General features: G+C 45.0%; 1 protein-coding gene across 1 annotated transcript in view; it reads right to left on the bottom strand.

Annotated features, from left to right (window-relative positions):
• The window catches only part of LOC100738475 (core histone macro-H2A.2), a 52,844-nt gene extending 36,636 nt beyond the window's left edge, over positions 1-16,208 (bottom strand). Inside the window, exon 1 of the mRNA XM_021073865.1 lies at positions 15,319-16,208. The gene's annotated coding sequence lies outside the window, so the exon portion shown is untranslated. The remainder of the gene's footprint in view (positions 1-15,318) is intronic.

Genomic DNA, 25,051 nt, shown 5'->3' with positions numbered 1-25,051 from the left:
ACCTGAGCCACAGCAGCGACCTGAGCTGCCAGATCTGTAACCCTTTTTGCCCCAAGGGAATTCCACACTTCCGTGACTTTGAATCTTTGTGTGGAAAGAGAAAAGAACCATTGCAATGTGGAATTTGTTTCCATCAGACTAATTATTGAATGTTCACATTTATTTACCTTTTGCTCTAAAACAAGTTTTGTTCTAGTTAGGCAAAGCTCAAGGACTACAGTCCAGGATGTTTGTTTATAGGTTTGAAGACAGCATGTGGCTGGATGAAGCTTTTCCAGTGGTTCTACACACTCTGTGGGGGACTTAAGAGGAGCTGGGAAGCATGCCAGACACAGCCTAGACCTGCAACATACCTGCTTTCGGTGTGTGAAAGACCCAAGCTATGACCAAGGTGTAAAGTCTCTTAATTACTCACAAAGTGAATAGGCTAGTTTTAAGCATGTTAATTGGTGGTGGGTGGGGGCAGGAAAATAAAACCCAAAAGGCAGGGAAGAAGCAGGGAGAATGCAGAGAATTGAGTGTTACCTGCTTATTCCCTCTCACCTTCGGGAACACAGCAGTTGGGAGAACTCCACTCACGGGTTTGGTGTCAGCTGGGGAAGAGGACATATCAGACTCTGGTATGTTAGGATTTATTTTTATGTTTGGGTTTTAAGTCCATAAGAACACCGATGAGTTAGATTTTACAGATATCACAAGGGTGATGTTAAATTAAATTGTAACACTGACTCGGACATGGGTAATACATTCACACCAGCTTATTCAAATAACTACTGTATTTCACTGACATTATGATGCACTTAAAAAAATTTTACTATCTCTAAAAATCAGTATGCCTCTTGTAATCTATGACATCATTGAGTCAAAGAAAGACACTATTTATGGAGCATTTATTATTGAACAAGAAACTACATTAGATATTAGGGAATAGACGTGGCCTTTGTCCTCAAATATTTTCCAATAAAGTTGCATGACAGATCATAAAAAAGTTTCAAACAGATGCTAGAGCCATGGTTCTCAAACTGTGTGCCAAGGGACCTGGGACACAACAGTGAACATTTAAGCTTTCAAGTGAAATGCAGCGATAGTCAACCTCTATTGGCCCCTACAATGAACAGCTCATTGTGGTGCCACTGGTGGTTTGCAGTATATTATACCATCTTCCTCTTGGTGATGCCATACCTTTGCAAAGCTGAGTTTTTGGCCATTGTGATCAAGAGCAAGTGCTGGGCGAAAATCAGTGTGGAACAGAAAAGGAGAGTGGCAGTGTCCAATCTGATTGGATAAGCCTCTTTGTAATTCACTGTGGTTATCTGAGAATGGGATGCAAATATTCTTTATTCTTCTAATTCATGTTTGTTTGTTTGTTTTTTCTTTTTTGGGCCACCCTGGGCATATGGAAGTTCCCAGGCTAGGGGTCAAATTGGAGCTACAGCTGCTGGCCTCGTCACAGCCACAGCAACACAGGATCCAAGCTGCATCTGTGACCTACACCACAGCTCATGGCAACGCCAGATCTTTAACCCACTGAGTGAAGCCAGGGATCGAACCCTCAACCTCATGGTTCCTAGTCAGATTCATTTCTGCGGTGCCATGACAGGAACGCCTCATATGTTATTTTTTTTTTCAAACAGCTATTAAATTGTTAGGACAGAGATATTTATTTAAGTTGTTGAGACCTAACCACTTAATAAATGGAATGAAAAGCGTTTTTCCTGGTCTAGGGGCTCTGTAGAAAAAAATAGCTGAGACCCTAAGTTCTCTGTGAACTTATACATGCTCAAGCCTATAATTATGACTTGCTCAGGGTTACCCTAAAACAAGGAGAACAAGAAAGTTAAGGAAGTTATTTAAAATTTTGAATTTATCTTTAAATCTCATATTTGCCCATAGGAAGACAAAGAGGTAAAGAAATCCATTAAATGAAAAGCAACAAGCTCTCACTCCATCCTTTCTCCTCCAAGCTCACTTCCAGAGTCAGCTGTTCCATGAAACAATTTTCATTTTAGTTCTGGCAGTTGCCTCCCAAACTCTAATGTGTATACCTCTACTTCTCCATTTATTGTCACTTCCAGGCGGTCTCTTCTCAATGCACTGCAATCACTAACAGTAGGTACAAAATGGAAAAACATGGCATTAAATAGACCACAAAAGGGTCACGTGTGTACAGGGTGAGAGATGACACAAGGTGGCAGGGTGTGACCTTGTTTGACCTCAGCTGGGAAAGTGTACAGGGGATGGGTAGGTTATTTTCTGCTCTGCGCATGTCCTTGAATGACTGCAAGCATTGATCCTGGGTTACAAATTTTAGCGAGTAGGTGAGTTTGCCAATACAGGGTCGACTGTATTTTTCTTTTTGTTAATGAAAGAGATATATGCCTTTACCATATTCTAAAAATCACCCAGCTTGTCTGCCATGCTGTTTGCAGGGACCACTTTTTCCCCCAGAGACATTGTCCCTGCAGCCCTCCGACCTGGGTTCCCATGTCAAGTGGCTCTTTTACCCTGGGAACATCCTGGCGCTCTCTTCCCAGCTCACCCTTGTTGCCACGACTTCCTCTTTCTTGCCTTTTTCTCTTGTTTCCCTGTTATCTGCCTCAGGTAGCTCTTCAGACACAGTATGGGGAAGTAAACTTGGTTTTCTTGGATCTGTCCTTATTGAATGATCTTTGGATTCTCATTTGGTGGAATATATAATTTCTAGCATCAAAATCATTTTGCTTCAGCATTTGGAAGCCACTGATCCATTATTTTTGGAAGCCAGTGTTCCAGAGAAGTTTGGAAGCCCTCATCCCCTGAGTTGTCAAGTTTTCTCTGTATAGTCTAAAATTTTGGAGTTTCCATTGTGCTCAGTGGTACAAACCCAACTGGTATCCACGAGGACACAGGTTCAATCCCTGGCCCTGCTCAGTGGGTTAAGAGCTGGCATGCCATGAGCTGCGGTATAGGTTGAAGACACAGCTTGGATCTGGCGTTGCTATGGCTGTGGTGTAGGCCAGTAGCTGTAGCTCTGATTCAACTCCTAGCCTGGAAATCTCCATATGCTGTGGGTGTGGCCCTAAAAAAAAATTCACAAGGATTTTTTTAGGAGTCTAGGTGTGGGCTCCTCTTCCTGTTCATCTGCCCAGCACTTGCTGATAAGCCTGTTGAATCTAAAGACTCTTCATAGTTTCAAAGTCCCTGGAATTTTTTCCTGTTATTTATTTGATGATTTCCCCCCATCTCTTTAGTTCTCCCACATTTCCCTTTACTTGTCTCTTACTGGGATGCCTGTAAACCAGGTTTTGTGTCTCCTGGATTGTTCCCCCAAGTCTCTTATTCTTTTCTTTCCATTTCTTGGTCTTTCAAACTTCTAATTTTGATAATCATATTGTTAATTTCCAAGAGCTCTTTCTTGTTCCCTGACTGTTCCTTTTTCATAGGATCCTGTTCGTTTATGAAGGCACCATGCCTCCCAGTCTCTCTGAAACTACCTGGGATGTGTTTACATCATCTTCTTTCTCGAAATTATCATATCCAATCAGTGGTCCTATTTATTTATTTTCATCTTTGTCATGTTGGCTTTCCTTAAATGTCTGGTGATCTTTGGTTGTGCATTTGCATTCAAGAATGAAAGACAGGAGTTCCCGTCGTGGCGCAGTGGTTAACGAATCCGACTAGGAACCATGAGGTTGCGGGTTCGATCCCTGCCCTTGCTCAGGGGGTAACGATCCGGCGTTGCCGTGAGCTGTGGTGTAGGTTGCAGACGTGGCTCGGATCCCGCTGTGCCTCTGGCGTAGGCCGGCGGCTACAGCTCCGATTCAACCCCTGGCCTGGGAACCTCCATATGCCGCGGAAGCGGCCCAAGAGATAGCAACAACAACAACAAACAACAACGACAAAAGACAAAAAGACAAAAAAAAAAAAAAAAAAAAAAAAAAAAAGAATGAAAGACAAGGAGTCCCTGTCGTGATGCAGTGGAAATGAATCTGACTAGGAGCCATGATACTGTGGGTTCGATCCCTGGCCTCAATCAGTGGGTTAAAGATCCAGCATTGCTGTGAGCTGTGGTGTAGGTTGCAGATGCGAGTCAGATCTGGCATTGCTGTGGCTGTGGCACAGGCCAGCAGCTGTAGCTCCGATTAGAACCCTAGCCTGGGAACCTCCATATGCCACAGGAAGCGACCCTAGAAAGAAAAAGAAAAAAAAAAAAAAGAATGTAAGACACGGTTGCCTATTGCAGGCAGATAAAAAAGCTTCCTCAGGAGTTCCCGTCATGGCGCAGTGGTTAACGAATCCGACTAGGAACCATGAGGTGGCGGGTTCGGTCCCTGCCCTTGCTCAGTGGGTTAACGATCCGGTGTTGCTGTGAACTGTGGTGTAGGTTGCAGACGCGGCTCGGATCCCGCTGTGCCTCTGGCGTAGGCCGGCGGCTACAGCTCCGATTTGACCCCTAGGCTCGGATCCCGCGTTGCTGTGGCTCTGGCGTAGGCCGGTGGCTACAGCTCCGATTTGACCCCTAGCCTGGGAACCTCCATATGCCGCAGAAGCGGCCCAAAGAAATAGCAAAAAGCCAAAAAAAAAAAAAAAAGCTTCCTCAGCTATTGTCTGGTGGGCATGGTTTCTTTTTAGGAACTTTTAGGTACATGCACAGGGGGTTTCCAAGTAGCAGGCAGCACCATGGGGTACCTGGTTAGGAACTCAGAGTCCCCAAATGCCAGAATAAGGGGAGTTTTACTCGGTAGAACTCTACCCATTACTCCACCTTCTAGACCTGCCCTGTAGTTGTTCAATTTCATTAGTAATGAAACCTCAGATCATCAGTTGGGAGGATAAATGCTAGATTTCCACTATTAGGAAGCTCTACTAGGAGTAGGGGAGGGAGAGAGGCCAGTTCACCTAGGTATTCTGGGAACCAACTTGCAAGGGCTCCCCATTTCTCATCCTGCCCACTTTAGGGCAGCTCCCTCTTAGCTGTAGCTCTTCCTGTGGTGCTGTCCACATGTTCCTGTGTACTTTCGGTCACCCAGAAATGTGCAGAAATCTCCCATCTGCAGATGACCATCGCCAGCCCCTGCCCCTTTGTTGTGAAGTATTTATTTTCTTTGTACATCTTCACCATTATTTCTGTGGGCTCTAGAGAAAGAAAGCCCGTGTGCTCAGAGTCCAGCATTTAGAACTGGAAACTGAAAGTGTCATTTTAATTTAACATCCTCACACACATCGTTTGGGAATAAGCCTAGAAAAAAGTCTACATCAGTACAGAGAAAAAGCTCAAGTGCTTTGTAATTAAGAATGTCATATTGAAAAATTCAGCTTACCGTCACCACCAGGTGAGTCACTGGAAACTAACTGGTCTTGAGGTAATTGAAGAATATAAAATTTTGTATCAAGAGATTGTATAAGACTCACTAATATAATAGACTCCGATTCAGAGTGTCTGTATTTGCATGATTACAGCATATGGGATTTCTATAAACAATATTTAAAACTATACTATAATCCCAGATGGGAGAGGAAAGAAAGGAAACATCCCAAGCGTTTGCCTTTATTGAATGAATTGCTCTTGGTGAAAAATAGCAAACTTAATACACCAAGTGCCTTCATAAAAAGACAAAATCATCGGATTTCTCTCTCTCTTTCTTTCTGGCTGCAGCCATAGCATGCAGAAGTTCCCAGGTCCAGGGATGGAACCCATGCCACAGCAGTGTCCTCAGCCATGACAGTGATAATGCTAGATCCTTATCTGCTAGGTGACCAGGGAACTCCTTAATCTGGCTTTCTTTAATATTTTCCTTTAAATAAATTCTTGGAGTTTCCTTGTGGCTCAGCGAGTTAAGGATCCTGCATTGTCACTGCTGTGGCTTGGGTTTGATCCTTGGCCTGGGAATGTCTGTCTGCTGTGGGTGCAGCCAAAATAAATAAATACAGGTTAAAGAGTTCTTTCTCCGGCATAAAGAGCTGATAAAGAGTAAACTTTTGTTTTTTTTTTTTTTTTTTTGGTCTTTTTGCCATTTCTAGGGCTGCTCCCGCAGCATTTGGAGGTTCCCAGGCAAGGGGTCTAATCGGAGCTGTAGCCACCAGCCTACACCACAGCTCACAGCAACACAGGATCTGAGCTGTGTCTGTGACCTACACCACAGCCCATAGCAACACCGGATCCTTAACCCACTGAGCAAGGCCAGGGACTGAACGCGCAGCCTCGTAGTTCCTAGTCGGATTTGTTAACCACTGAGCCACGAGGGGAACTCCAAGAGTAAACTATTTTTTGCCTCAAACAACTTTTAAAGTTTTTATTGTGTGCAAACTGATGAGGCACGGGACACATTAGCCAATTGGCAAGATGGTCCATTAGCAGCTACCAGCAATCCCCATTCAAATGGCCATTTTTCTGCTGTCGAGCTTCTGCAAAGCATCTTTTAAAAAGAGAGAGCAGCCAGCATTTGAGATTGGGAGCAATAATTATCGGTCAGCCTGTCACAGGTGAAGTTTGGCGGGGCTGCTGAACCACCTTGACAAAAGATCTAGAATTCCAAGACAGCTTATTTTAAACACTCTTTTGAGATCATTCCCTTCAGAAGTATACAATTCAAAATGCTTCCATATATATATTACTTTAAATCCGGAACTAAGAGGTCTTATAGCTTTTTAATGATGGAAATGAATTAAAAAAAAACCTTTAAATGATTTTTGTAATGTTCATAAACATTAAATTCAGAGTGTCACCCCCTAATGGATTCGTGTAGTTTTAAAATTGCTGAAATTTATTCAACTTTTTCATTTTTAGTTTCCATGATATTTCCCTAATCTGTAGAACTGTGCTTCAGAATATTTCATATTGTAAATATTTATGAAAAAACAAAGGAAATACTGCAGTGAAGCATCTTTGTCAGTTCAAAACTATCCTTTGGGAGAATAAAATGACATGAAATAACACAAGGTAGGACATAAGGGAATTCAATGTAAATATATTATTAACTGTAGGTAAAATATATTTTAAAGGGTATGAAAAAAGTCTCTTAGCCTCATACCTGACAGAATTCGAATATATTTTGGTGTGTTACCCTAAGTACTGTATTAAAATAATAACAGTTTATTAGTATTATTTTGTGGCTGTAAAAACCATTTTCAGTAGTACTAGCTAAATCACTTGCTCTATTACACTTCCATTTATGAACTCCAAGGGCAAATCATTACTGCACAAGTAATACTTTCCAAACCATTTTCTTCCAAGGCCACCTTTAAGTGAATGAGAAGAGTCAATAATTTTATTGTCATATATGTTAAAGCACATTAACAATTTATAACATAAAGAGCAGTATCAAATGCAATTTCATCAAAATGACACTCGGATCAAATTAACCAAATTAACCAACCACGAACGTTCGAACCAAGCATTAACCCAATTCATTTAAATTATACTATTGGATTACAAATCATTCCCTTTTAAAAAAAGGCATTTCAAATCATGTCCTGGAATAACCTGGCGGGAAACTTAACTGCCAGCACATTCTTTATAATTCAGAGGCCAAGGCAGAGTGTATGTGGCTGCCTGGAGCATTCCAGAAGGCATGGGGAGTAGAGGAGGGGATGGAGCAGACGTGGGGTGGATTTAAGATTGCTGATACCAAGGTACACGTGACTTTTAACACGTTTCGTTGTCTTTGTTGAACCAGACCCAAGGTCCTTTTTGCTTATTATTAACCTTAGGTTATTTTCTAATATAAACACATTTGGCCACCTGTGGTACTAGGTGTATGAGAAATGAATATAAATGAATGCATAAAAATATTTTGAGTTCTGAGTTAGTAATATGCCCCAGAAGAAAATGAACAGCTTTGCCTCCCTGAATCTACTTACACACAGAAAATAAAACAAAAACAAAAGCCTTCACTGGGTCCAGCTTGGTCTCCTCTTTGGGCTCTTTGAGAATTAGCAAATTGGAACAGCAGGCAAGCTACTGTGTTTTCCTAAAATCGAAGCGTTTCAAATTAATAGTGAGGTGTATTGTTACATAGTGACCTGTCTTACTGCCCTGAGCAAGGGTCTGGCTTTGTCTGAACCATGATGAGCAGCTCAGATGGGAGTGAGGGGATGCAGGAGCTCCCTTTGGGGGGTGTGTGAGGGGAACAGCACCAGTCACTGGATGGGCTGTAGCCCCTCAAAGCTGGAACGGACTGTGCGCCTCCCAGCAGAGGCAACTCATTCCTCCTTCCCTTCCCCTGCCTGTCCCCCGCCTGTCCCCCCACCCTATTTTCCTTGCTGTTAGTCCTCAGGCAGTGGCTGCACTGTGGGGACAAGTGGCTGGGGGGCTGTCGCTTCAGTTGCAGTGTTTTACGCCAGTGATGGGCGCCGTGCTGCTCCCTGGTCAGAGCTGTGTGGGTCCCCCATGGCCCTGAGACCTGGCATGTCGTATCACCTGCAGCAGGTAAGGATGACCACTAGCCATAAGGTGCTATTCCACCTGTGGGCAGAACAAGCTAGACCTCTATAGGGTGCATCATGGTGGATAAGGGGTGTGTGGGAGTGGAGTGGGTGGGACTCCAGTTCTGTGGAGTGGGTGGGACACCAGCTGTGGCCCTTGGGCAAGTCAGTTGATTTTTCAGAACCTCCCTTTTGCTCAAAAAAACCTTCCAGAAGCTATAATATATAATATACAATATAATATATACATTATAAACACATATACATATCTATTATATACACATAATATATACATATTATATATAACACACAGAAGGAAGGGGAGCTATGAGGTTGGAGCAAGGAAGGCCTAAGAAACTTGAAGGTTTGATCTCCACCCTTTCCTCCCTTGGGCTGGTGAGGAACTCGGGGCCCTGTGGAGCCCCACCAGTGAACCATGGCACCGGTTGGCCTCTGAGGTCCTTTCTGACCTAAAACTTGCTGCTCCTCTAGGAAGATGCTCAGAATGTCTGAACATTTCAGTGGGGTTGCGTGCCCATCTATTACATTCATAGCGATGGAACCATCAGGTAGAATTAAATCACACCCATGTGATCTCTCCTTGGATGTCATCATTTCATCATCCACAAGCACAGAAAAGAAAAAGTGGGCCTGAAAAACTATTTTACTCTGTTTTTGGACTGCCTCTCATTTCGCCTCAAGACAGTCATCCACAGTGTTTACAAAGAACAGCAGAGGTGAAAGTCCAGGTTAGAATTAAGGGGCTAGTGCTTGAGTGGATGATCATCTCACTGAAATTCTGGAAGACTGGTCTATTCGGAAGTTAGCACTCTAGACGGGAATCCAGTGAATTATCATCTGATCTAAATGATATTGTATGAGCCGTTGGAATTTTCCTTTTTGTAGTCTACCACCACTGTTTACTATAATGGTTTTACTGAGCAGTGAAGGCAGCACCTCGTTCGAGCTACAGGATTCCGTATATGTATCATTACTGGTGCCACGCTGGTGAACACGGAGCCTTGGTTTTCCCAGACAGGTTTGATTTCATTTTGTTATATTTTTGTCCTGTTGTCACGGAAATGACCCACATTTAGGCGCAGAAACCATATCATCAGGACTGCTTCTCATCCCCAGAAATGACCTCCAAATCTTTGGTCAGACCAGGTGCTGCAATGGTGGCTTAAAAAAAATACACTCATTACTGTAGCTAATACTTCTGGCCGCATGGAATCAGCTGAAGTAAAGGTTGTGCACAAGGCCGTACAAAGCTGGTGATCTTACGGGTATTTCCACACACGTTCTGTCAAAGCGTGGGAATTTTGACTTGAATTACTTACTCCATTCCAAGCCCAAATTGGCAGTGCCAGTCAAATAAATCGGGGAAAGTATGATGGATGGTGAGATGGATAAATGAACAGCAAGGGCTTCAGAGAAACCACCAAATTTGTCTTAGTTAATACTTCATGACAAGACAGTTTAAAGCACGGTGTGATGTGGCTCAATCTGATGCTTTTTATCTTTTATTGACATCGTCAGGTAAAATAGTGATGTGAATAGTAGTTTTAAAATCAAATTTGCATAGCCTAATGTGAAAATGAACATAAGCTGAGAATCTGAGGGACGCTGGCTCTCTTGTTCTCACCACAGGCAGGTAAGGGCTATGGGGCTGTGGAGGGAGGCTCCCTGGGTGGGAGTTTATCACCCACCAGTTGGGTGGTGATTTTGGCCATGTTCTTAAACCTCTCTTTTCTTTTCTGTGAAATGGGTATAACAACAGTAGCTATCTATAAGGCTATTGTAAGAATGCAAATGCATTGATACATATGAAGTGATTGGAATGGTACCTGGCAGGCAGTAAGGCATTTAAGAAACATTAGCTATTATGACTTCTTGTCAGGAAAGAAAGTCTTAGAGACTATCTTCATAGAATGCAGGCTAACATTTTAATTCAAAGGCAACTATTATAATACCACAGTGCTTGAGGTATGAATAACACGAAGCTTAAAACTCAGTGACGGTGTTTCTCTCCCGGATTTTGGGAGGCCATATAAAGGGATGGAAAACAAGTATTAGCTCTGGGTAAACGCTGAGAGCCAACACACTCTACCGAGAGTCTCCAGGACAGCAAATACTTGTGTTTTTCACAAAGCAGGGCACTTTGGGCTGCTCATTTTGTTTTATTTATTTATTCACTTTTTTGGTCTTTTTGTCTTTTTAGGGCCACACCCATGGCATATGGAGGTTCCCAGGAGAGAGGTCGAATCGGAGCTACAGCTGCTGGCCTACACCACAGCCACAGCAACGCCAGATCTGAGCTTCATCTTCAACCTACACCATAGCTCACGGCAACACCGGATCCTTAACCCACTGAGCAAGGCCAGGGATCGAACCTGCAACCTCATGGTTCCCAGTCTGATTTGTTTCTGCTGCGCCACAACTGGAAATCCTTGGGCCTCTCTTATTTTAATCCCATATCCCCGACCTTCCATTTGCCTGGGAATTCACAATCATTGCAATGTTAGACCCATAGGATTTAACAAAATCATAATCTAAGGCTGAAAGGGACCTGAGCGAGCAATCATTTAGACCCGGCCCCCCAATTTTAGCTACAGTAAAAGGGGGGGCGGTGACTGAACGACATGTCCACGGCCACACAAGCTATGTGAGACTAGACCTAGATCTGGGCCCCTCACCCCCACTTCTGGAATACCACTCTGGGGCTGTTTCCCCTTACACTCTGTCACATGTTTCAGGCCCACTGGCACTTAGGGTAGTATCACATACACATCTGACATTCAATAAATATTCCTCAAAAGAGTGAATGAATAAGTGAAATCAACTTTAAATATTTCAAAAGCATTTTGGGGTTCCTTTTGTAATTTTTTGAGGGGGAATGAATTATCTTCTCAAACACTCTTCCCTCCAACCTAATTTCCAATATACATCCCATTGTGCAGCCAGGGGGAAAACAATTCCTGATGCTCAAGTTTCCACTATGTTCCTTTTTATTTTATTTTATTTGTTTTTTAGGGCCGCACCTGCAGCACATGGAGGTTCCCAGGCTAGGGGTCAAATTGGACCCCTACATCTGCCGGCCTACGCCACAGCCACATCAGATCCAAGTTGCATCTGTGAACTACACCCAGCTCATGGCAACGCCACATCCTTAACCCACTGAGCGAGGCCAGGGATAGAACCTGCAACCTCATGGTTCCTAGTGGGATTCGTTTTCACTGCGCCACAATGGAAACTCCTTTCACTATGTTCCTTTTCAAAACACCACCTTCCAGTATCACGGTTAGAACTCATGTCCTCTCCTGGCACATCTCCCCACTCTACATCTAGCTTCAGATATTCAGAGAATCATAACAGTGAAAGCAACTGCGACCTGTTCATCTGGTTCACTCCCCAGCCTGTGTGTGGGCCGGGCAGGCCAGGCCTCAGCCAGCGAGGAAAGAGGAGGCTCTGGTTAGAGCTCTGTGTCTGCATCCGGCTTCCTCCTTCCTGCCTGGTCCCCTCTCCCCTCCAAAGCCTGTTACATTCTCCGTGAAGCCTTGCCCAAGCCCTCCCTTCTAGCTTAGAATTCTCGTCTCCCTTTAAAAAATTGTTGTAGCATTTTAATTATGGCTTTTATTACACATTATCAATCACTTTTAAATGAATTGTGTTTCGTTATCCAAGCAACATATAAATTAATTCAAGTTGTAAAATTTCGAGTATTATAACAATGATTATGGATGGGTATGATTAATGCGACTAAACTCCTCGACAAAGCCCCTAATTCTTGTCTCTTTTAGTGGGTGTCTTGTTCTACGCCTTTCCCATTCCATTTACGTATGCATTTTTACTTATAGACATTCATAGTTTTGTTTTTCCATAAGGGTGCCATGCAGTATATTTTGTTCTGTAATTTTCTTTTTTCATTAATAATATTCCTTGATGACCTTTCTTAGTATATATGGACTTACTTCATTCTTTTTAACTGCGGCCTAATTTTCCAAAAGATGTATCAGAGTTTATTTAGCCATTCCCGATTGATGGCCATTAGATTGTTTTCAATTTCAGAACTACCAAAACTCTGCCATGGAAGGAAATAACATAATCTGTGCACACGTGTGCCTGCTTCTCTAGGATCCATACCAAGAAATGGAATTGCTGGGTCACAGAATGTACACATTATCAATCTGAAAGGTGCCCAACCTGCCCTCCCAACTGGCTATATCAATTTGCACACCTGTCAGCAGCACATCAAAGAACCCGTTTTCCTACTAGCTTGCCAATCTTAATCACATTTCTCCTTTTTCCTGCAAAAATACTTTATTTTCTACGTTTAGCGGTGTAAGCTCTCTGAGAGCAGGGTCCGTTCTCTCCTATTTGCATTTCTTCCCCCATCCAGAGGTGTTTTAATCCTTGGTGTTCCATAAATGCTTGTTCAATTGACCTCTAGCCATAAGCTCTTCATTCATCTCTGTGCATTACATGCTTTTCCAAAGCATTTACCAAGATAGCGTCTAACTTGGAGAATGAAAAACAGTCTTAAGAAAGTTGGTTGATTTTTTTTTGCACATTCCTCCCCCTGAAAAAGTTACAGATACATTTCATTTAAAGCTGCCTAAGATAGGATTCTCTCCTGCCTTGCTGGCAGGAGGCAGCGAAAACAGACCTAGTTGTCTCAGACAATAGCTAGCAGGGTGTCCCACCCACTGGGAAACAGCAGACCAAAGGCACCTCAGAATCCCTGAGAACTAGACTCAAGATGGAATAGTGAGGGAATAGGGTCACAGTCTTTGGAACATTCTGGATCCAAGGAGGTAAATTCTTTTATAGAGTTTTAAAACAGAGACCATTAATAATGTCTAAAGCATGGCAATAAATGGATCCAGGTGAGGAGGAACTGTGACAAGGGTAGGAAAAACTGGAATGAAGAACTGGGCATATTTTTAAAGGAAACTGGGATACAGGAAGTAGGGATTTTGAAGGTGTGAATTATGTGATTCAAGATAAACTTTTTCTTCAGGCGGTGCCTATATTGATTTATATGGTAATCTTGGGCTAAAGCAATTCTAAAAATGCATGAGTGTACTTCTCAATCTTGGCGCTCTGAACACTTATTTGAAAAATAAGAGTTTTCCAAAAGGGTATGAGATAACTTTCAGTTAAATATGAACGAATTGAGAATTATGTGTAGCTTGGTTTGTTTCACAAAGGAACTGCTCCTAAATAAGAAACAACATAAACGAAGACACATGTTCGCTCTTAATAATGTTTCTTTTTCTCTCACCTACCGAACCGTTTCAAGAGCAACTGCACAGCCCAGTGAGAGTACAATTGCTTTTCGACACAAACACCAATGAGAAAAGTGAGGAAACCATTTGCCGAGCTGGACCGATCGCCTCTGGGGGAATGGGCCCCTGAGGTCTCGGGGAGCTCAGACCTGGGTGCGGTTTTGAATTCCCCTGAGCTGGACAGAGGCTGGACCGATACCTCAGTTCATCAGCGCTGTTGGAAAACCCAAACTGCCTTTACCATCAGGGCCTCTGGGCTCTGCTCCCCGCTGCACCCCCTCAAATGCACATGGACCCGTGCTTTGCTTTCGCGGCCCTTCTCTTCTCTCCCCTTTCATCCCTTTGCCCATCCTGGGGCCGTTGCCAACAAACCCAGCGGTATGGGGGCTTAAATCAAACCTGCAGTGGCCCATTTCAGGCCAGGGACAATCAGTGGCTGGACACTCCTGGAGGAGGAGGCGCATTTGGCCCTTTGGGGGCTCAATGCCCTCTGGGCCATTGTTGTGTGGAACAAAGAGGGCAGGAGCGGAGGGCGCCCCCAGGAGGAAAGGCGGGAAAAGACACCCGCGGGCACGATTCAGGAGGCGCGAACCTGGAATTAGGGTGCTTCTGGAGAGTGGGCCCGGCGCCCCGGGAGGTAGGCCCGGTCCCCGCCTGCCGCGCCCTGCACGCAATTCGCTCCGCGGCTGGCGCCCGGCGCAAACCTTTCCTGCGTCGCAGCCACTTTACTTTTATCCTTATTCCGCCGATTATTATTATTATTTTTTTCCCGCGCAAAGCGGGAACCCGGGACTGCCCAAGCGAGCGGCGGAGGGGCCGCCATTTCCCGGGGAAAGCGCAGCGCGCGTCGGCACCGGGCGCCCCGGAAAGGGAACCGGAGGGGAGTGCCCGGCCCCGAGCCCTCCTCCGCGCCGGCCGGGGGCTCACGGCCGCCCGCGACGCCCCGCTCACAGCGGAGCAGCCTTCGGCCCTCGCCCCCGCCGCCCGCGTCCCCGGCCTGACCTTCTCAGGCGCGGCCCGCCCCCGGACCCCGGTCCCTTCCCTCCGCCCGGCGCCTCCGCGCCCCTTCCATTGTCAGCCCGGAGCAGCCGGCGCCCGACCTGGGCACCCTCGGAGCCCCCCCCGGGCGGCCCTGCCTGGGGTCCCTTGGCCCCTGCACAGACCGCTGCCCCCGATCAGTCCCCCTCGGCGGCCAGGCGCCTCCCTCCTCCCCCTTCTGCGCCCCGAACTCCGCATCCCCAGGAGCTCTCCGATCCTTCGGGTCCAGCCTCGCCCGGGGCCCCGCGGCTGGACCCCGCATCCTTCTTCTTCCTCCCTCCTCGCCCAAGATGCCCCCGGCTCCTCGCCGGCCGCAGGAATTTTACCGCTTCTTTAGCAACCCCTCCTTTTTTTTTTCCCGAGGAGGCAAGTTGGGCAGCTTGATTTATTAATTTTTCTTTCTTTCTTTCTTTTTTTTTTTTTTTTTTTTTTGCGGGGAGGGTCAGCTCTCGGGGGAGCGCCTGCAGCGGCTGGGCGGCGGGGAGAGGCAGGGGGGTTCTCTCTGGCCCCTGCACTGCCCCGGCGGCGCGTTTTGTTTCCAGACCCCGAAGCCCCCTGAACAATAATGCCACCGCCATGGCGGGCTCACCTGGTGCTGCGCCGCCTGTTCCGGGCGCCCGGTGCCCTCTGCGCGCCGCTCCCCGGGGCGCAGGTTCGGCCCGCGCGGCGCCGGTGCCGGGCAGGACTCTTTGCCTTTCTTTGGGTTCTATCTGTGCGTGTCAATGGCGGCAAGCGGCAGTTCTCCGGGCCGCGGATAGTAGCGGGGGGAGGAGGAGGAGGGAGAAGGGATTGCTCCTTCTCCACATAACCACCTCTAGGAGGAGTCGCTCAGCCTCATCCCCGCCAGCCCAGGCTCCGCGACGGGTCCGGGGCTTTCGGTGGGGCTTGATGAGCTATTGTCCTTCAGGAGCATTAATGATGAAACCGCGCGGCCTCCGCGTCGCTGGCGGACCTGGGTGCGCCGAGGGCCACTTACTAAGATAAGGCTTTCCCCAGAGCTGGGGACAGAGGCGCTATGGTCACGATCCAGAGTCTCCTGGTAGCAGGGTCCACCTTGGGTGGAAGAAGGCGGCGTGGGCGTTCATCGGACTGTTCTGGGGAGAGCCTTAGAAGGTGAAAGGGAAAAAATGCCACCTTCGATGGTCTCGTGTCCTTAAATTATAATAAATACATCAACGATTGTGTCCACCACTGGGACGATAGCAGAGGGTGGCCACAGCCACAAGAACTGAGAATTTATATCCATGCCCGCCTGTTGGCTTTTTGTAAATTAAGACAATCCAGCGTCGCGTATTATTTGGAGTTGCAGATGTATATTTTTGTGGGTAAGACGGAACATGGACATAATTTTTAATTCGATACCTCTACCATGTGTTAATTTGTAATCTCAGCGGGTATTAAGACTAGCATGAGGCTATTGTCTTAAGAACCAATTTCTATTAGTTTACAGAAAATACATTTTTATGAGGGTGTGGTGGACAGTATCAGGTGTAAAAATGGGCTTAGTAGTTGTTCTGTTCTCCTGGAAGCCAGTGTTGTCCTTTGTAACTTGAGAGGTTGGCTCCATGGCTATGGGGTGAGTCAAAGGAATGTGTTTATTTCGGTGGGAAATGCTAACTTGCTATGGGCCATCCATGCTTCCTCTGATCTCCTTTTCCCAGATGAGTCAAAGGACCGACAAAAGAGAGGCAAATTTTTGGTGTCCTCACAAAAAAGAAACCCACAGGAAAACACAGTTCTCCACCATGGGCCAAATGGATGCATTTCAAAGCCTCTTCCATTTGGTAATATTGTGTGTATTTGCCCCTATAAACTTATAAATGTTTAGGCAATGGGGAATCTTGGGAAAGCCTCCAATTGTCTGAATGGGAAGAACTCGTGTCCATTGCCTTCTGGATTTAAAGTAGTTAATTGGGGCTGTTGATAGAATTAGTAGATAGTGCCTTAGACCTAGTGCATTTCAAGCAAGTGTTTCTGAGCAATCAGTTGACTTCCCAAAAGATTATGGATGAATCATAAAGGCATAAATCAGGCTCTCTGTTTAAATTTCTTATAGCTTCTCAAACTCTAATGGATCCAACGGTCTCAGTTCGTTGGGACCGCCTTTACTCTACTTCCTATTCTTTTTCCCCTCTCTGTGTGTGACCTTACTGTTCTTTGTCTTTGAAGGTGCTTTCCAGGTCAGAAATCTAGTCAGGATAAAGTCCTCTTTTTTCAAGACATATATTTAAAGGGTTTTAAATGATCTCCTGGGGCATCTCATAGAGGTTTCGATTTCCCCTTCCTAGAGGAAGCGCCTCTCTTCCTTCCTTGCATAGATTTCTGGTGCCCATACTTGATCAGAAATAACCTCCAGGCTAACATTTAAGAGGGCTCAGGGGCCTTCTGGGAGTGCTTGAAAAATCCTCCCACCCTGTGACCCAATCAGCCAGGCTGACGGAGATAGAGTTGAATAATTCATCAATATATATTAGATTCACAGTCTCCCTGTAACTTCCTAATAAAAATGGTATGTGTGGTCATTTTTATGTAACTCCTTTGATCCTAGCATCTTGTTATAAGCTCTCTTGAGAAAGGCTGGGCCTAGGAAATTTACCAGTCAGGATTTTCCCCTTTCATACTGGTTGGTTCTTTCAAATCGATAACGGAGTTGCCATTCAGAGAATCAGGGGAATGTCAGCTTCATAATACTCTGGTTCTGAGAAGAGTTCGCTTGGTCAAACGCTTTCTGTGATAGGAAGAAATCTGTTGTTCAGGATGTGTAGAGGACAAACATGCAACCTCATATGCAGATCCAGTTAACTTATCTAATATTGAACATTTAGAACATTGAACAGAAATTTAACATGATGATGTTGTATAGTTAAAACGCATGATCATAAGTTCAGTAATCTTGAGTTCTGCAGTGGCCTCCAGCTCAGGGAGCCTCTGACAAGGTGAACAATACGTAGTGACAAGAACTTAACACTCGCTGAATGCTTATTGTGGGCACTATGCTTTACCAATACTAACTCATTTACTTCTGACCACAACCCTATGGGGTGAGCGTTGTTTTTTTTCCTTTTTGCAGATGGAAAAACTGAAGCTGCAAGTGGGTGAGAAACCTGCCCACAGTTACAGAGTCAGGAAGGGGCAGGCTCATACCTTTATTCACTGCCTTACTCTGGTGGTAGGGCTGTGCACTGGCTTTAAGCATGGGAATTTTGTGATTGGACACATGATTGCAAGCCTCTTGGACCATTCCCAACACATATCCTCAAGGAGTCAGTGAGAAGGCTGATTACAGTAGCTTTGGTTGATTACCGTTGCAATGAACATATTTTCTTAACCCTTGACCTGTATGTCTGCATAATACTGTGAATAAATGTATTGATTGTGAGTTGACTCCATTAGCAACAAGGATGTCTCATAAACATTTTATTGAGATGCAGGATGAACTGCTTCTTCACTTAGAAATAGGCATGTAGCATGATTTAGATATTAAAAAAAAAAAACAAAAGGATTAGCCGTGCAATCAGATTCATATTCAGTTGTGTTTACTAGTAATTCATCCACAAAATCATCCATTTTAAAAATAACTTTATCGGAGTTCCCGTCGTGGTGCAGTGGTTAACAAATCAGACTAGGAACCATGAGGTTGCGGGTTCGGTCCCTGCCCTGCGTTGCTGTGAGCTGTGGTGTAGGTTGCAGATGCGGCTCGGATCCAGCGTTGCTGTGGCTCTGGCGTGGGCCGGTGGTTGCAGCTCTGCAGCCTGGGAACTTCCATATGCTGCGGGAGCGGCCCAAGAAATGGCAAAAAAAAAAGACAAAAAAAAATAATAATAACTTTATCGATTTTGCCCCCCACCAGCTTTTGATTTCTCATGTTCCAAATATGTGATGTTGTGTGAATTGAGTAGGTTTTTATTTTCCACGATTAGTTCTAATCTGGTTTATGACACCTACTATAATTTGTAATCATTTTACCCTTCTAAGGTCTTTGTATGCAATTATGCCACTCATTTCCTGACCTTCACCTCTTCCAGAAGACTATGTCATGTAGGTATATATATTTATATCTGACATATATGAGGATATGAGTATAAGATTTATATATCCAGATTAATTTCATTTGAGAATTCTGATCTCCTTTGAAGTAACCTGAGATTCCCTGGGAGTGTCATAAGAACAGATGGAAGTCATTGGTTTAAGCTCTTCTTTAAGTGTAAGTTAGGCAGTTCTAGATGGTGTATTAATTCTATCAAGGCACCAACTGGTATAGCTCTAAATAGCAACTTGGGAGCCTGAGGTTATGAATGCACACAAAGCACCAAGCTAAAGAGTACCCCACGAGTCTAAGCAATAAACACAGCTTCTAAATGTACCTTATAGCCTAGAAAATATTAGGCAATCTGACTTTAAAAATTTTTATTAGCTAGAAGAATACAAAGTCTCTCCTCTTGTTATATTTTGAATAGTGAACATGATTAATGCTAACCATTCATTTATTTGATCAGGACTGGTGGCCTTAGGATCTTAATCATTTATGGACCTGAGTAGTATCCTTAAAGAAAGGACACATGGGTGATCATTATGCCAATAAAGCCCATTCTTGGTATGTTGAGCTAAGATGAACATCTTCACTCCTAACAAAAGACATGTTTTACTGGCTCTGGTTCTTAACAACAACAAAATATGCCCTTTCTTTTTTTTGTCTTTTTGTCTTTTTGCTATTTCTTGGGCCGCTCCCGCAGCATATGGAGGTTCCCAGGCTAGGGGGTCTAATCGGAGCTGTAGTCTCCAGCCTACGCCAGAGCCACAGCAATGCGGGAGCCATGTCTGCAACCTACACCACAGCTCACGGCAACGCTGGATCCTTAACCCACTGAGCAAGGCCAGGGATTGAACCCACAACCTCATGGTTCCTAGTCGGATTTGTTAACCACTGAGCCACAACGGGAATTCCCTGCCCTTTCTTTTCTTAATTAAAACAAAACAATGTTGTGTTAAGTTTCAAGTGTACAGCAAAGCAATTCAGATATGTGGGTGTATGAATTACAGATTCTTTTCCAGTATATGTTATTACAAGATACTGAGTATAGTTCCCTGTGCTATACAGCAGGTCCTTGCGGTTTACCTATTTTATAGAAAGTAATTTTTTTTTTTTTTGTCTTTTTGCTATTTCTTGGGCCGCTCCCGCAGCATATGGAGGTTCCCAGGCTACGGGTCTAATCGGAGCTGTAGTCTCCGGCCTACGCCAGAGCCACAGCAACTCGGGATCCGAGCCGCATCTGCAACCTACACCACAGCTCACGGCAACGCCAGATTGTTAACCCACTGAGCAAGGGCAGGGACCGAACCCGAAACCTCATGGTTCCTAATCGGATTCGTTAACCACTTCGCCATGACGGGAACTCCATAGAAAGTAATTTGTATATGTTAAGCCCAAACTCCTAATTTATCTCCCCCTCCTCCACCCCCCTGCAAATATGCCCTTTTTGATACCATATTCTACCTCTTTGGTTCTGAGAAGGGGGATTTACATGAGTGGGTAGGTGTATGTATAGCTGCATTATCTATGTATGTACGTCTCCATCTGAGTGAATAAATATTTGGTGTGTGTGTGTGTTACACGTGTGTATGTGATGAGATGAGTAGTGAGTGAGATTGCTGTAGGCTCAGAGTTAAGACTGATTTGGGGAGTTCCTGTCATGGTGCAGCAGAAACAAATCTGACTAGTATTCATGAGGATACAGGTTCCATCCCTGGCCTTGCTCAGTGGGTTAAGGATCCGGCATTGTCATGAGTTGTTGTGTAGGTCACAGATGCGGCTTGGATCTGGCACTGTGGCTGTGGTGTAGGCCAGCGGCTACAGCTCTGATTCAACCCCTAGCCTGGGAACTTCCATATGCCATGGGTGCAGCCCTAAAAAAAATAAATAAATAAAAAAAGACTGATTTGGATTTTAAAGGACTCTACCAAACGTTTAGCATTTAACCAACAAAATATATTGTAAAGGAAAATGAAATATTTCAGCTTTTTAAGGGAAATACATTGTCAGCCCCAATTATGTGTCGTTAGGAAAATAAGGCACGCTGATGTCATTAAATTTAATGGAAACAGAACCCGGAGCTAAGGGGAATGTGCCAGTTGGTATCTTGCTCTGTTTGGTGTTGGAGCTCTCCGGGAGATCGTCCCAATACCTCCAGGCGGAGCTCTTTGTGACAACTGTGACAGGAAGTGGCAGCACGAGTCTTGAGAGTTTGGACCTTAGCATCTGTGTTGGGAGATCTGTGCAATGTGGCCTCACACCCCGATGAAATTGCTCGGTGCAATTTAGACCCATTCTAGAGAATGGGGGCATTGGTTTTCCAAATGCACGAAAGCAGAATACCATAGTAAAACTATAATTTATTTATACAAATGGTGTGTTTTTACAAAGGCCATCTGTCAGTTGACTCTCTGATCTAAAACAAATCTGTTTGTTCCCCGGAAGAAATAACATGTCTGTTGAAAAACGATTTATGGACGACAGGCTGCCCAATCCACCAGCCATTGGTATAATAGTAACTATTTATGATATATTTACTTCTAAGGGAGGGCTGTGAGTGGAAACTATTACTTGTAAAGTATGGTAATTAATTTTTCATTACCTCAAAGCCAAGAAATGGAGCCCAGTTGCATTTATTAAGATTGTCGCATGAGAAACATGCCTCTTCTAGAGAAAATAAAATAAAAGCATTCAGAGTTATGGCCACATGGTAGCTCACTGCTCTGATGAGTGGAATAGCACCATGGGTTTGAATCAAGTCCTGTATTTGTTTTGGGGAGACAAGAGGACAAATCTCTGTTGACTGACCTTGGCCACTTGCCCTCTAGGCATCATCGATAGCCCTTATTATTAGATCTTATCATTAATACTGAAAGAAAATAGGACTCTATGCTGGAAGAAACAGAACTAGAAGAGAAGGGAAGACCTCTTGTCCCTCCCCCCCTACACAAAGGAGAAGCTCCACTGAATATTCATTCATATTTTCATATTTCTTTTGGATTGGAATCTAATATTTCCTAATATGTATCATCTTCAAGGAACCGAGCTAGGTCACGTAAGAGGTGCAAAAATGGCATGTTTTCTTCTCTCAGGAAACCTGCAGTCTACAGCTGATAACTCAGGGCATGGTGACAGATTCAGAAATCACCTTGACGTTATCAAAGAAAAATGGTTGGCCAGAGTCACTGGTTATCTTGTCCCTGAATCCCTTTCTTTTTAACACCAATTCTTCTATTTTGGTTTTCCAAAGTATTCTTCTTCTTCTTCTTTTTTTTTTTTTTTTTTTTTTTGCTTTATAGGGCTGCACTCCCAGCACCCACAGGTTCCCGGGCTAGGGGTTGAATCGGAGCTACAGCTGCCGGCCTACACCACAGCCACAGCAATGCAGGATCCAAGCTGTCTGCCACCTACCCCACAGCTCAGGACAATGCCGGATCCTTAACCCACTGAGCGAGGCCAGGGATTGAACCCACAATCTCATGGTTCCTAGTCGGATCGTTTCCACTGTGCCACAACGGGAACTCCTCCAAAGTATTCTTAAAATTGGCTAAGCCAAGCATCCCCCCCACAAATGTTTAATTTTATTTACTTTTACTTTATTTTTGTTTTTCAAACATTTTTTAAAAATGGGTAATACTTGAATATGATGCACAAATCAAAAAGTACGAAGGTAGATGGTCCAAGCAGTCCTTTCCCTGTGTCCGCTATGCAGCTAGTGGACCTCCCCAAAGTAGCCAAAGTTAAGTTACTTCTGTGTCCTTCCAAGCACTGCTTTTCCCTTGGGTTTCTTTTAGTGGGCAGAGGTCTTATTTGGTCTCTCCCAAGGGACTCTGGAGGAGTCTTAATATTCACATCCCAAAGGGGACAGGTTCTATGGCAGTTCGTTTACTCCTCTCTGCTAAGGTCTTGGACAGAAGACTGGACATGGAGGTGAGGCCAGATGTGACTGTAACCATGCAGGATTTCCTGCTGCTTTGAGCAAAGTCAAAGTCTCCCCACCCCTTCAGATCTAGGAAAATCCCCATGTGATGTAAGTCAAAACCCAGAGACCAGAGTTCCCGTTGTGGCTCAGCGGTTAACAAACCCGACTAGGATCCATGAAGATGCAGATTCGATCCCTGGCCTCGCTCAGTGGGTTAAGCATCCCGGCGTTGCTGTGAGCTGTGGTGTAGGTCGCAGACATGGCTTGAATCCTGAGTTGCTGTGGCTGTGGTGTAGGCTGACAGCTACAGCTCTGATTGGAGCCCTAGCCTGGGAACCTCCATATGCTGCGGGTGGGGCCCTAATAAGACAAAAAACAAGCAAAGAAAATCCCTAGAGACCTGAAATACATTGTGTCAGGCTGACAATCCAGGATCCCAGCTCTGGAGATAGGAAGATATTTCTCTCTTTTCTCTCTCTCTCTCTCATTTAACAGAAGTATAGTTAATTTACAAGCATAGTTAATTTGGTTTCAAGTGTACATCAAAGTGATTCAGTTTACACATATATATGTATTCTTTTTCAGATTCTTTTCCATTACAGGTTATTATAAGATATTGAGTAGATTTCCTGTGCTCTAAGTAGGTCCTTGTTGTTTATCTTTTTTTTTTTTTTTGGTCTTTTTGTCTTTTCGAGGGCCGCTCTCATGGCATATGGAGGTTCCCAGGCTAGGGGTCTAATCGAAGCTGTAGCCGCCGGCCTGCACCACAGCCACATGAATGCCAGATCCGAGCCGTGTCTGCGACCTACACCACAGCTCACGGCAAATGCCAGATCCTTAACCCCTGAGCGAGGCGAGGGAGCGAACCTGCAACCTCATGGTTCATAGCTGGATTCATTTCTGCTGCGTCACAACGGAAACTCTGTTTATTTATTTTTATATATAGTAGTGTGTATCTGTTAATTCCAGTCTCCTAATTTATCTCCCTCCCACCACCCTTTACCTCTTGATGAATCCTTGAAGATGCCTGGATGCTGTTCCACTTTATTGCCCACAAATTCCTCCCAGTAGTAGTGGTTAGAGATGAAGTGGGCACTGCCCCAGACCCCCATTATGTAGACAAGTCTCCCAGGACAGTTGAACTGAGTCTGTTTGCCCCTGAGCCCCACACTGCAAAGGGCATCAGAAACGATGAGGTGGTTGTTGCCCCGGATCAAATCCAAGGTCATGTCTGGTTGGGGTCTCTGCAGCTTGGAGTCCTTGGACAGGGTCGCCTTTACCTGGGGCTGCTGCTCTCTGGTTTGAGCTGCCAACCTTCCCATCTGGAGGCTTGGTCTCAGCTCAGCCCTTGGGGGATCTGAGGGTAGTGGATCAGGGCATAACATGGCCCTAGGACCTGCAGGGCGGGTTGATTCAGCCAAAGCACTGAAGAAGTATGAGCTTCAGGGACAGTGTGGGTAGGTAGGGGCAGTTCATGGTTTCCTGCAGCTGTTCAGCTGTGGCCTCAGTTCTGGTTCCCAGTAGCCCTCATGGTGCCCCCTCCCCCATCCTTATAGAGAAATTCCTATATACAGAGAGAGGAATTCCACTCTGGGGCCTCAACACAACACTTCCTGCCTGGCCTAAGTATTCCTTCCATTTCATTTGGTTGGAGAAAAGTATCAGAATGAGAGGGGGAGTTCCCATTGTGGCTCTGTGGTTAACAAATCCGTCTAGGAACCATGAGGTTGCGGGTTTGATCTCTGGCCTTGATCAGTGGGTTAAGGATCCGGCATTGCCGTGAACTGTGGTGTAGGTTGCAGACGAGGCTCAGATCCTGTGTTGCTGTGGCTCTGGCATAGGCTGGCGGCTACAGCTCCAATTAGACCCCTAGCCTGGGAACCTCCATATGCCGCGGGAGCGGCCCTGGAAAGGTCAAAAAGACAAAAAAAAAAAAAGAATGACAGGGGAGGGAGTTCATAGAGGTTTCTACCTCTATTCTTTTTTTTCCCTCTCTCTCCTGCCTTCCTTCCCTCCCTTCCTTCCTTCCTTCCTTTTCCTCCTTGAAAACTCGTAGCTTGGGATCTTGGACACATAAAAGTCCGCTGAGAGCTGCTGGGAGCTGGGATGTTTTGCATGTGTGTGTTTCTGTGGACAAGATCTGTCTTACATTGTTGGCAGCTTCCTAGCGGGATTTCCACCACAAAAAGATAGCTGCCCACTCAGTCTCGCCCCAGGCTCCTCTTCTCACCAGAGAAAAGAGAGAAATAGCTTCCTATCTTCAGCTCTGGTTCCTCTGCTACACGTTCTCAGAGAACTTCATTCCTCCCTTTACAGCACAGATTGATAAACTTTTTTTTAGTAACTATTTTAGGCTTGTGGCCTAAGAGG

Source organism: Sus scrofa, chromosome 14 (assembly GCF_000003025.6).
Source record: "Sus scrofa isolate TJ Tabasco breed Duroc chromosome 14, Sscrofa11.1, whole genome shotgun sequence".
NCBI classification, from domain to species: Eukaryota; Metazoa; Chordata; class Mammalia; order Artiodactyla; family Suidae; genus Sus; species Sus scrofa.
Note: the sequence above shows the minus strand (reverse complement) of the source record. Positions and strands in the feature narration are given on the sequence as shown.